Source organism: Eptatretus burgeri, chromosome 1, assembly GCF_056783735.1.
Source record: "Eptatretus burgeri isolate ZD-2024b chromosome 1, Ebu_testis_v1, whole genome shotgun sequence".
NCBI lineage: Eukaryota > Metazoa > Chordata > Myxini > Myxiniformes > Myxinidae > Eptatretus > Eptatretus burgeri.
Genome location: NC_140961.1, coordinates 17,977,511 through 17,991,036, shown reverse-complemented (window position 1 = coordinate 17,991,036; position 13,526 = coordinate 17,977,511). Strand labels below are relative to the sequence as shown.

Genomic DNA, 13,526 nt, shown 5'->3' with positions numbered 1-13,526 from the left:
AAATTTGCAAGAAATGAACCAGAAGATGTGAACTTAGGGTGGCTGGTTCATTTTTTCGGTGCCCACAGGCTCATTGCTGGACTTGGTATTCCAACGCTGGTGGTGTGTCAAAGGAGATTGACAATACGCTCGTTTATGGTCACTGGAGGATTATCCAGAACTGCAGGGTCCACCGGAGTGCTCAGTTGCTCAATACTGACCACAGCCTTGTTGTAGCAACTCTGAAGTTGCAGCTTAAATCTGGGAGAATGGTACGATCCCAGCCGAGGCTGGATGTTTGCAAGCTCAAGGATGAGAGGGTCGTAGCTGAGTTGTTTGCGAACATGCTGAGTAGGTAATTGGAGGGTCTGGGTGCTTCGAGGAATCCTGACGAGTGGTGGAGTACCTTCAAGGCAACCATCCTTGATGTTACTGGTGGATGTCTTGGAACTCACCAAAGGGTGAAGAAAAATTTTCTCTCTCAAGGGACACTGGACACCATTTACCAGAGTCGCAGGGCCAGGATTAATGGCAGAGCCGAGCTGTTCAGGGAGTTGAGGCATAAAACTGTACGTGCGCTGAGTTTGGACAAGGAGGCCTATGTATGAGGAATCTATGAGGGGGTAGAGCATCACCTGTGGTCAAGTGATTCTCATCCTGCTTTCAGGGGAATTTGTGCATTGCGTTCTTCTGAGCACATCCCTCGGTGGACTGCAGTTGGAGCAGAGGGTGGTAGGCTCTTGAGAGAGGAGTCCGAAGAAAAGGCCTGCTGGGCTGGTTACTTTGAGTGGTTGTACCAGGGTGATACACCACCTGTTGAGTTGGATGTTGGAAGTGATACTATCCCGATTGCTCAACCTCCAATCAACTGTGGTCCACCTTCATTTGTGGAAACACAGGCTGTGGTGAATCGGTTGAAATGGGTAAAGCTCCTGTGATCTGTGGCATTCATGCTGAACTTCTCAACTTCTGGTGGAAATGTTGTGCTCGTGTCATTGCGTGCAGTTCTGTGTTCTGCCTGAAACACAGGCATCAATCATCCCAACTGACTGGAAGAGGGACCTTGTTGTCCCTCTCTCAAAAGGTAAGGGTGATCGTCAGGACTGCAACAACTACAGAGGGGTGACGCTGCTCTCAGTGCTAGGCAAGGTCTTTACTCAAATAACTATTGATCGGGTTCGCCGCCATCTGCTTGAGCACCAGCGTCCAGAACAATCAGGATTTACACCAGAGGTCAACAATGGACTGTATCCTTGCTCTTCGGGTCATCACCGATCGTAGGTGAGAGTTTCTGCAGTGCTGCTTGCAGCAAAGGTTGATTTCACCAAAACGTTTGATTCAGTGAATCGGGATGCCCTCTGGAGGATTCTTGGTCTTCGTGGAGTGCCACCAAAACTGATCAATCTGATGTCTGAACTATACTCTGGTATTGAGAGTGCTGTGAGATGTGGTGGTACCATCGAAGACTTATATCCAGTTGTCATTGGAGTTTGTCAGGGGTGTGTACTGGCCCCCACACTTGTCAGCACTTGTATGAACTTGATTCTGAGGAGGATGTCAGAGAGTTCAAGCTGCAATGCATGTTTGGGAATGTTGAGATCTCTGACGTTGATTTCACAGATGATGCAGTCATCTTTGAGGAGACTCTGGATATCCTTTTGGGGGCCCTCGAGGTGCTGAATGAGGAGTCAGAACTCCTGGGATTATGGGTTTCCTGGGTCAAAAATAAGATCCAGGCTTTCAGTGATATCTTGGATGCTGCTCCCTTGTCTGTACATGTTTGTGGTGAGGATGTTGAAGTCATGGAGAGATTAATTTACCTTGGCAGTGATATTCATGTCTCTGCTGGCTATGAGCCAGAGATCAATGGACATCTGGACCAGGACTGGGAGTCATGGATTCACTGGATCATGGGGTGTGACGCTGTCAGTTCTGTGCGGGAGAACGAAAGTCCGAGTCTTCAGATCCTTGGTGCTCCCAGTCCTGCTCTAAGGAGGTGAGACTTGCACTCTGACCAGGGATCTGTGACAGAGACTTGATTCCTTTGGTACCAGGTCTCTTCGGTGAATCCTTGGCTATCGCTGGTCGGACTGTGTGTCCAACGAGCGGTTACTGAGACTCAAGATTTTTTACCTGCATAATTATTGAGCATCAGCTGCGCCTGTATGGGCATGTGGCTCGATTTCTTGATGAGGGACTGGGAAAGAAAAATATGGCATGCGTGCAAGACGCACAGTGCATAATCCTGACTGGTCTGGTCAGGTCAAGAGTAAAATGGAGGAAACACTGGGACCAACGCCATTATGGGTAATCATAGAGACAGAGCCATGAGAGAGAGAGAGAGAGAGAGAGAGAGAGTGAGAGAGAGAGAGAGAGAGAGAGAGAGAGAGAGAGAGAGAGAGAGAGAGAGAGAGAGAGAGAGATAGAGAGAGAGAGAGATAGAGACAGAGAGAGAGACAGAGACAGAGACAGAGACAGAGACAGAGACAGAGACAGAGACAGAGACAGAGACAGAGACAGAGACAGAGACAGAGACAGAGACAGAGACAGAGACAGAGACAGAGACAGAGACAGAGAGAGACAGAGAGACAGAGAGACAGAGCCACAATAGAGACAGAGAGAGACAGAGAGAGACAGAAACAGAGAAAAAAAAGAGAGAGAGAGGTAGCCAAGTCAGAGCGGGAGAGCAAGTGAGAAGTAGATTGTAATTTTTCTGAATGTGGGTTTCACACACGTAACAGACCAATGTTTGAGCACACAGGTGTACCGCAAACCAACGCATCAAGACCAGGTGCTTAATTACAACAGTGGTCACCTGACTATGCACAACCGATCTTGTGCAAGAACCATGTTTGACAGGGCCAAATCGCTCTGCAGTGAGCAACACACATGACGGACCAAAATTGAACATGTCACCCACTTTCTGCAGAACAGTGACTACCTGACAGCATTTATTCAGTCTTGCCATTGCAAGAGGGCACCCAAACCTTGACCCAAAGAACTGGTCAAAAGTAATATTACCAGACATCGGCAATACTTTGCCGTTTGGAATCCATTTGGATTGCCAACCATTTGCTGTATCATTTGGAATCCGGGTCGCACACAGACCTCAGACAACACTCTGCGCACAGCTTTCTAAGCCAAAAGACAGGGTGAATGGACTCGACAAATGAACGTGGTCGACGAAATCCCCTGTCGAGACTCTGATACCAGCTATGTGGGCCAGACTTGCAAGCAACTCACAGCATGGTTTATGCAGCACCAGCAATCTGTAACACATGGAAACACGCTTTCGCTGGCAGCGCCATGTTGTCACAACCTACATCACATCTGTGCATGGATAAACATGGCAGTTAAAGCTTTGGCACACAGCCGGGCCAGCCGGGAAATTCTCGAAGCATGGTTTCAGGCACATGGTTGATTAACCATCATGTCCACCTGCATGCTGCCCATTAAGTATTATGCAAACGCCCATAGCCCCCACATGCAGGTGCAAAGGCTAAACCCGACACGCAAACCCAGAGCAAACATGGAACACGTGACACCGAACCGGTGACCCAAACATCTGAACCGGAAGCAAATCCACCTTCCAATCCCACTCTCTTTCGTAAATATATCCCAATCCTCATGATCATTAGTCCCCCTCACAGCCCATTCATGACACGTAGCCATTCCCTTCGGACATAAGTGCAGATAATATCTCTGCAGCTGCACATGCAGTGGTTTATTTTTTTTTTTTTTTTTACCTCCGAGGACGGAAGATTGTGGTCTTTTGAAACGTCAGGATTTCAATAAAAAAAATTGTATTATTATTTTCAGCTCAGTGTGCTTTCACTCTCTGTACAAATGTCTCTTGAGCTGCCTATTTTTAGTTACTGTGGCCTGCAAAGTAGTCAGCCACATCCAAAGTTTTCACATTTTCATGGCACATGAGCTCATTTCATGCTGCTTTCAAATCAAACTTAAGATGCTCAGGGTGTGTCATAAGTCCCAGGACACGCTTTTATCTGTTTATACAAGATTTGTTGATTCCATTTATTTATACTACTTTCCATTTTTTTCAGATAATACAAATAATACATTAAACCAAGATAGCAGACGCCAGTCCAATTGCAGTGGAAGAGAGGCTGGTAGCAGTGGTGTGGTACACAAGAGGAGAAACAAACAAGGCGATTAAACAGGTGCAAGAAGACTTCGAAGAGCATTTTGGAAAGCCAGTAGCATCAAAATCAAAGCTTCATTTTTTGGAAAAAAAAAAGGAAAAAAAAAAAAAAGCATTTCAGACTTACAGTGTACTTGACAGCAAGAGCAGAGGATGACCAAAAATTTGTTCGTATAAAATTATAAGCAGCTAATTCCATGTCCTGGGACTTATGACTCACCCTGGAGAGTCTTCACAAACTACTCCAAAGTGATAAAGCTAAAAAATAAAAAACACCCTGGAGAGTCTCCAAAGAAATCGATCATACCACCGAAACTCAACCCAGATCAGGTCGCCCATCCAATCTCAGCGGAAAGCAGGAAACTGGTTCGGGATGTCACTGTAAATCCAACAATGACTTTGAAAGATCTGCAAGGCTCTATGGCCAAGATAGTGGTCAGTGTCCATCAATCAACAATATCCCGTTCAAGCCACAAAGCTGGCCTCCATGGACAGGTGATAAGAAAGACGCCATTACTGAAAAAGACATCTAAAAGCTCATTTGAAGTGTTTTAAAAAAGCATCTTAATGATGCTGCAGGCATGTGGAAAAACGTTTTGTGGTAAGACGAGCAAAAAATTGAATTTTTTGGTCTGAATGCAAAGTGTTACTTCTGGCACAAGGCTAACACTGCACATCACCCAGGCATCAGCATCCCGACTGTGAAGCATGGTGGTGGCAGCATCATGTTGTGGGGCTGATTTTCATCAACAGGGACTGGCAATCTTGTCAGGATAGAAGGGACAATGGACTGTACAAAGTACAGGAGAATCCTTGATGAAAACCGGCTCGAGTAAGCCATGAATCTGAAACTGATTGGGAGATTCACATTTCAGCAACACAATGATCCAAGGCACAAAGATAAACGGCACACCGGAGTGGCTAAATAAGAAGATAATAAATGTTCTTGAGTTGCCAAGTCAAAGTCCTTACTTGAACCCAATTAAACATTTCTGCCGAGACTTGAAGATTGCAGTCCATCGGTGATCCTCATCAAACTTGGCAGAACAAGATCAATTTTCACATGAAGAATGGGCAATGATTTCACCATCTCACTGTGCAAAGCTGGTAGAGACCGACCCAAAACCACTAGTAGCAGTCATTCATTGATGTAAAAGGCGTTTCCACCAAGTACTGGACTAAGTTTGATCTCTTCCATTTTGAATAAGAAAAAGTTAATTTGGAAAAATTGTTTCTTCCTAATTTGCAATTCATCTGAATGTGGCATTGTTGGAAGGAGTGAATAATTTTGCAGGCTACTGTGTATTATACATATTCAGATAAATATACGTAAACACACACAAACTTTAGATGAAGAAAGAAAGGAAGAGGAATATACAACCTCATTAAAAAGTTGTACGTATATTTCTTCAGTTATAACAACATGATGTAAAACCCCTTCAGGTATATTGTAGAACAGCATCTGGAATCAGTCTGGCATAAGTAGAAATGCATGCCAATGACTGCAGAAACATATGGTGTGCACATCTGGTCATGAAACTATGCCCTAAGTCAGTCCTTTGATTCCTTGGTGACCTCACAGACTTTCTTGCCAGAGTCCACATTCTGCAGTATCTTTTATTTGATGTGGCAGCTTCCAGTGAAGAGTGCCTTCGGGGTGTTCATGACCACCATTTTTAGTGGCGGAGTCCACTTGTTGGTGCACTTATAAAACTGCCCTGATTTGCATAATAAAATACATCACACTTGTCTTTGTGAATCTACTCGTACTTCCGATGCCTTTGGGGTGTGCATAGAGCTTGAGCACCATCATAGCTCAACGATAGTGTGAACATATGTGATCTGCTCAGTTTTGCGTTCCATCTTCAGTTGAGTTCAAAGTGGTATAAGACTGCAGTGCTATTGTTAATAAGTGATCTGGATCTTTTTATTCTGAAAGAAAGGGGCCATCTACTTATTCAATATGAGAGAGTGTTGAGGAGGGTGAATGAGAAGAGGCAGCTGAGAAGGGAGAGAATAGGGAAAAAAAGAGAATAGCTTTAGTATGAAAATCAGGGCCTGTTTAGTATATCCCATCTGAACCCATGCCTCGAGATGTTGAAGTCTTACTTTCAAATTCAATATAGCATATTGATTTCTTCCATGTCTACTAATGTCATTGTAATTCACATAAAAGGACACTGCCGTCTCCTCATGTCTTTGCGCTGCATGTTATTTATGTACGAGCTCAATCATGAGCCATAGATCACAGTTTAAATAAAGGCTCGTGGAAGAGCGAGGCGATGACAGAGACCAATGCATAATGAATGTAGCAGAGAGGAACAGGTAGACAGGGAACCCAGACAAGTAGATGAATAAATAGCCACTAAAAATGGAGAACAGACACAGATAGACAAAGAGCACAATGAAGCAGAAGAGGATAGGCAGATTAAGATAATGCAAACAGATTGGGCAGAGAGAGAAAAAGGTAAACACTGCCAGAAAAAGCAATATGTGGACAGAGAGAAAAAGCAAGCAAGGAAGACAATGTGAGATGGCAGTGAGTTGCTATCTTAAAAGTGAAGACAAAGAGCAAGATAGGATGGTTGGATTTGGGTAAGGTATTATGCAAATGGGAGAAAAGTGAAACAAAGGAATTAAAGTGAGCAGGGAGACTATGTCTGAAAGGTTCAATTGTTTTCAAATAAGCTGTTAGTTGCTGGATGAGTGAATGCATTGTGGGGTTGTGTGAAGACAAAGGACTGAGATGGCAAAAAGGGTGAGACCAGATTAAAGGTGGCACACTACTGTGCAAGGTCACCAACCAGTCAATGGTGGAAGAGAAAAAGTCCATGCACTGTAATATCCAAGTGAGAAATATCAATAATTTACAAGGAGTTCGTTCACTGCCTCCAGGGATGTATTATGAGATGCAGCAGCAGCACCAAAAATGAGGAACCATACTCCATGACAATGCAGATTTATACATTGTCATACAATCAGAAGGAAGCAACTGCAAAAAATTTGAAGGTGACAACCAGCCCTGGAATGCACCTTGCAGCTGGGAAGAAAACATAGTGGCATAAGAGGGTTTTGAAGAGAGGGGATATTAAAAATAATAATAATTGTTTTAAAATTTACTGTATGAAACCATGTTCAATTAACGGAATTAATATGTTCATGCCATCTGCATAAGCAAAATTTTTAAAAGCTTAAAGATCCACAGAATCAAAAAAAAATCATGCTTGGTTTAATGAACAGATATGGCTTTCCTGAACACTTCATCATAATTATTTTCTTGAACAAATATTGTTGCGATGCCGGTAACCAAGGTTGAACCCCTGACCCAAATTGTGGTGATGGGCGGTTAACACCGCCAGCCCAGACGGTCGAAATTCTCCCCTGTTGGTCTACAGCCGAGACACTCGGAGATTAATGCACGTGCGCGGGAAAACAGTTAAGCGCTGCACCAGGACGGCACAAGGGTGGGGCACAATGGCGGTGCGACAGGGGCACAGAAATGCATGCACAGGGGGGTTTATTCTCGAACCCCGTGACAAATACATGGATGCAGCTTCTTAAAATGAACACATTCAATGAGAATAGACAAATATTTACAAAGGACAATAATCAATGAAATAATTCTAACTACGTAAGGTGAATTAAACTCGAAGTCGAGGCGCCTCCGCACACAGACTTCAATACAAACAAGGGGAAACAAAATAAAAGAAAAGAAATCCTTCCATTATTCTGGCACTTAGCTTGGCCCAGATATGGTCTTTGTGGAACTTGGAATTGAGACGCTTCTATTTGCACGTGTAGATGCTCGCAAAATGGTGCCAACTCGCTCTCTCGCAGCAGGACAAACGTACGCCAGGCAATTAGTGAGCAGTATTCAACACCAAGGCTGAGAGACCCCGTGCAGCTGCTTCGTGCGTCGATCGTCCTCACCGACCCACTATTTAACATACACGAGGCTCGGTGTCCATTCCTCATGACCCAACCAAGAGCCAAAAGCCAGCGTCTTGCATCAATCACCACGTGAGCCAAATTTCCTCAACACAAACACAAGAATCATGCCGTGTTCTTCATGCGTCAAAGGAAAGTCAGCCGTAAAGCCATGTTCTTACAGGCCATCTCCGAACTACGTTCTCTCTCTGCCGTGTGCGTCCCTCACTCTGCACTCGACTATTCCTCCTCTCCCTCTGTTCTTGCGTGTGCACTCTCCCGATCTCTCCACTCTTCACAATAGCATCGTGAGTATGCTCTCCCGTTCTCTCAACTCTGACTGACTGACTGACGTCACTGAACCACCGTTTCCTCCTCCAGGGCATGGCTTGCTCAGACGAAACCCATGAAGGCGGGGCCTCCGCCCGCTCAGCACGTTTGGCTGGTTTCTGAGGACACACCCATCATTCATAAGCCTCGGGGATGTGATATCCTCCACCGTCACCCTTGGAGGCGGGGGCTTCTGCCTGCTCAGCAGTTTGGCTCGCTTGTAAATGCAATATATATATATATATATATATATATATATATATATATATATATATATATATATATATATCTGGAAAAAAATAAGAGACCACTCCAAAAAAAAATTAAATTATCATCTCTACGTGTATGGCAGCCATTCCACTCCGGTGTCTGTTGAATTCCAACACAGGCACACCTCATTCTACTTAGTGAGGTACTGATTAGGTGATCACCTGAACCGAATCTTGCTTAACAAGGAAAAGTATAAAAACCACTGCTGTGGTCATCACTATCCTCTTGCAATAAGACCAGCTGGATGGCAAAAACAGTGCTCGTAGTACCTCAAAAGTAATTGTAATCAAAAAATAACTATTGACCATGCCAAAAGAGTTAAAAAGAAAAGTTTTGAGTGAGGAAAAGAAGGGTTCAATTCTGGCTTTACTGGCAGAGGGATACAGTGAGCATCACGTTGCTTCCATCATTAAAATTTCAAAGACGGCGGTTCATAAGAACAAGGTCAAGCAGCAGGCATTGGGGACAACAAAGCTACAGACTGGCAGAGGGCGAAAAAGACTTTCCACTGACCAGGATGACCACCAACTCATTCAAATGTCAACAACCATAGGATGACATCAAGTGACCTACAAAAAGAATGTCAAACGGTAGCTGGGGTGAAGTGCACGGCGAGGACAGTTCGAAACAGGCTCCTCGGGGCAGGACTTAAGTCGTGCAAAGCTAGAAAAAAATCCCTTCATCAATGAGCAACAAAGAAGAGCCAGGCTGAGGTTTGCAAAAGACCATAAGGATTGGACCGTAGAGGACTGGAGTAAGGTCATCTTCTCTGATGAGTCCAATTTTCAGCTTTGCCCAACATCTGGTCGTCTAATGGTTAGACGGAGACCTGGAGAGGCCTACAAGCCACAGTATCTCGCACCCACTGTGAAATTTGCTGGAGGATCGGTGATGATCTGGGGGTGCTTCAGCAAGGCTGTTCTGTGTGTATGTGTGTGTATGTGTGTGTATGTGTGTGTATGTGTATGTATGTGTATGTGTGTGTATGTGTGTGTATGTGTGTGCGTGTGTGTGCGTGTGTGTGCGTGTGTGTGCGTGTGTGTGCGTGTGTATGCGTGTGTATGTATGTGCGTGTGCGTGTGCGTGTGCGTGTGCGTGTGCGTGTGCGTGTGCGTGTGCGTGTGCGTGTGCGTGTGCGTGTGCGTGTGCGTGTGTGTGTGTGTGTGTGTGTGTGTGTGTGTGTGTAAGCACGATATTTCAAACGTTATGGACGAGTTATAACAAACTGGATGGATGAGTTAGTTTGGTGAGAAGAACAAGGAGATTCGATTTTAGTTGAGGTCCGAATCCAGATCCAAGCTATCAGTGGGATACAAAACACAAAACTGATCAGTCTGACAGGGTATGCGCTCGACTGAGCGCCGTTCTCGTTACTACAGGAATTAGAGAGAAGTGTTACATCAAAATACCACTAAACTGCACATTTACCACGTTCTATCCCTCCGATTTACCACTTACCAATTGTTATTGCCGAGTGTTTCTTCGACTTCTTCGCGATTGTGAACACCATGTATTTCATATCCCCAATTTCCACCTCAGGTTCATCCATACATGTACGGTATTGTTGCACTTTCCACGTCATCATTTTAACTATTGTCGCAATCAGAGGATTCTCTATGAGAAAATTATTCATCAAATTCACTTTCTGACGAGTCTGAAGCGACGTGTGCTGCCATTATCCATTGCGCGCCAAGATTATAATCTTTACCTCAATTACCTCACGCAGATGACGTCATGACCATCGACGTTTCTGGAATTTTTCGGGGCGGTAACCGTCAAGTTTGCTTTTAACTATAACACCTCAAAAAATTATTAAAATTCAAAAACACGTTCAGTTCTTTGTTTACATCTTAAAAATCAATATAATCTCATCAAAAAAAAAATTCTGATTCTGTGAACCTTCAAAGTCGCAAAAAAGCGGAAATCTGCCAAACGAAAGTTGTCTTGCATGTTTGCTTGAGATCTAAACGTGTTCGGTTTTATGTGGTGATCGGTGTTGAGGAAAAGAAGAAAAGGAATAAGAAGAGGAATACGAAGAAGAAGAATAGAAAGAAGAAGAAGAATAGGAAAAGAAGAATATGAGGAAGAAGAAGCGGAGGAAGAAGAAGAAGAAGCGGAGGAATAAGAAGAAGAAGCGGAGGAAGAAGAAGCAGAATAATAAGAAGAAGAAGCGGAGGGAGAAGAAGAAGAAGAAGCGGAGGAATAAGAAGAAGAAGCGGAGGAAGAAGAAGCAGAATAATAAGAAGAAGAAGCGGAGAAAGAAGAAGAAGCTAAAGAAGAAGAAGAAGAAGAAGCGAAGGAAGAAGAAGAAGAAGAATCGAAGGAAGAAGAAGAAGAAGAAGCGGAGGAAGAAGAAGAAGCAGCAGAACACCTTTCACGTCTTCATCGGGCTACCGAGGCAGTTCTTGGCTGGGAGGCAGACTCTTGAATGTGTCGCCACTCTAACACACGATACTCCAATGGGAATGGCTCATTCTTCCCAATACAAACTGGTTAGACCGACCTCAGAAAGCGGACAGTCTGAATCAACCCACCTGGTGTTATTTTAACGGTTTCACAGAGACTCAAACTCAGGACCCACATATCTTAAGCCAGTCACCTTAACCGTGAAACCAACATCAGGCTTGAAGGGGGAGGGGGTCGTAGGGGTGTTAGAGTTGGGAATTCCACTTAAGTTCACCATTAATATGTTTGTCCGCAGAAATATCTTACATTTGCGTATCCATGATTGGATGTCAAAAGTCACATGCTTTTTGCAGCCAATCAGTGACAGAGAAAGTTGAAACATACCTTAGTGCCAACAAAGAGATTTCATCGAACTTTCAGCAAGTTTCAATTACTGTTTACACGGTCCAGCTTTTCATATAAGGGCTGTTTCACAATGAGGGTACCAAGTTTGTCTCACAACCACTAAAAATTCAAACTCAATATATTTATATTTTTATTTCTCCAAATCGAACATTGTTAATTATAATACTTAAATTCAAATTTTTGGAGCATCTGAATGAATATTGCTTATTAAAAATAATACCCCAAGGATGTTAGGACAGTATTTTTTAAACTACAACAGTCATTAATACAATTCAACTATAACCACAAAATAACAACACTATAAAACTTCAGTGGTTTCCATATGTTCCACATGTATTATTCCATTACTGGAATTATGATTCAGTATACAAATGAAGTATATTTGTAGAAATATCAATAAAAGACTGAACTAAGTTTCAAATATCCAGAAAAAAAAGATGTTTTAATTACCACTGTCACTAATAGCACTGCATATGATGGAATTTAGCGCAAAATTTTTAAACTACATGTACTTTTCTACATATTCTGAAAAAAATTACTAATTTATCTCTGTAAATAAAAGTTTACCACCACAATTAAAAATATGAAGAAAATCACATATTTCTTCCAGAGAGGACATAATTTTTTGACATGAAGCAATACATTCTGTCCAAGATATAACTGCAAAGTAATACATTTATTTTATAATGCCAATACAAAATACACCTAGTAAGTGAATCGAGACGGGATTTTGACACTTTTTTTTAAACCGGCTGTATCACTTTGCCCAACTGTTTCCAAAGATGCGATAACTTTGAGATGTATTAGTGTTCAGACATTTATTGAATAAAATATTTTTATTTAATTTAGTTATATAGAATTTAAAGCTATTTGCAAAATAGGACCTGTCCTTAAAAAAAACAGCAGTTTATTCCATACACTAAAAGTTTCTCAGCATGTTAAATATCATTTGGAAATTCCCCAAAATGCTTCCAGAGAGGACACATTTTTGACGGACACATGTAAGGCAATCAGTGCAGGCCATGCAAATATAAGGTTATTGGTTGCACTCAAACTTTGTCGCATAATATCAGTGCAGGTATATACACACTTAGTAAAACTTTTTAAAAAGACCCTTTATTTATATAAAAAAATATCTTCTACAATATACATTTCCAGAGACGACATTTTTTGACGGACGAACGGTGGGACATATTTATTGAGGGTGAAATAAATATTCCTAGTCTGAAATGAATAATATGTTGTGGACAAAGTACAAAAGAGGTATTAAATTGATGCAACAACAAATAAAAGTCCCAATTTCTGCTTGTATTTGTTTATACACTGTGAATGCAGTGTACCTGGAGAAAATGAGACGGCTATTTGTCAAAAAAAATGGCTATTTTTATGCCATTCTGCCAAAAATTGACATTTTTTGTCAAATAAAAAGTGGTCCAAGTTGTGCCATCACTAGTACCAACTACTGTCCCTAAAGACAGAGATACTACAGCCTCTCATTTAGCTATTAAGCATGCAAGGGTACAAAATAGCAGAAATGACCATGACTGTGAAACAGCCCATAGAGGTAGTGTGAAAAATTGTTAATGATGCTCAGAGATGGTGCTTTCCGTTTTGGAAACACAAGACAATTTCTTTTTTAACTTGAATCTTTAAAATGGCAGTCCTCATTAGGCAGAAAATGTCATGCTTTTTTGCTCGCTTTTCCTGTCTCATCCTCAGTCTGCTCACAATTGTCGTGAAAATAATGGGTTGCGTGCACTTACCTCCCTGGATAACCAAATAATTAATCATTATTATCTTCACAAATCTTTAAAGAATAAAAAAGCCCTTTCAAAATTTATCATGAGATGTTATGAAATCTCATCAGATTTCTATGACGTCATTAGAAATCAGGGAGATTTCTGTAAGGGAAATCTATTTTCTTCGCAATGCAAGCTTAACTATCAGTTTATCGGATGATTAAAGGAGACTGTTAAATCACATGAAAAGCCGTTTATTCCTGACTAGCAAATTTATAACCTGTCGCTTTGTTTGGCAGGTATATTAA

General features: G+C 42.3%; 1 long non-coding RNA gene across 2 annotated transcripts in view; it reads right to left on the bottom strand.

Moving 5' to 3' along the window:
• The window catches only part of LOC147033954 (uncharacterized), a 164,308-nt gene extending 153,928 nt beyond the window's left edge, over nt 1–10,380 (bottom strand). For both annotated transcript variants that reach the window (XR_015056230.1, XR_015056227.1), the window contains exon 1: nt 10,127–10,380. This is a non-coding gene — a long non-coding RNA (uncharacterized LOC147033954). The remainder of the gene's footprint in view (nt 1–10,126) is intronic.
• Nucleotides 10,381–13,526: the final 3,146 nt, after the last annotated feature.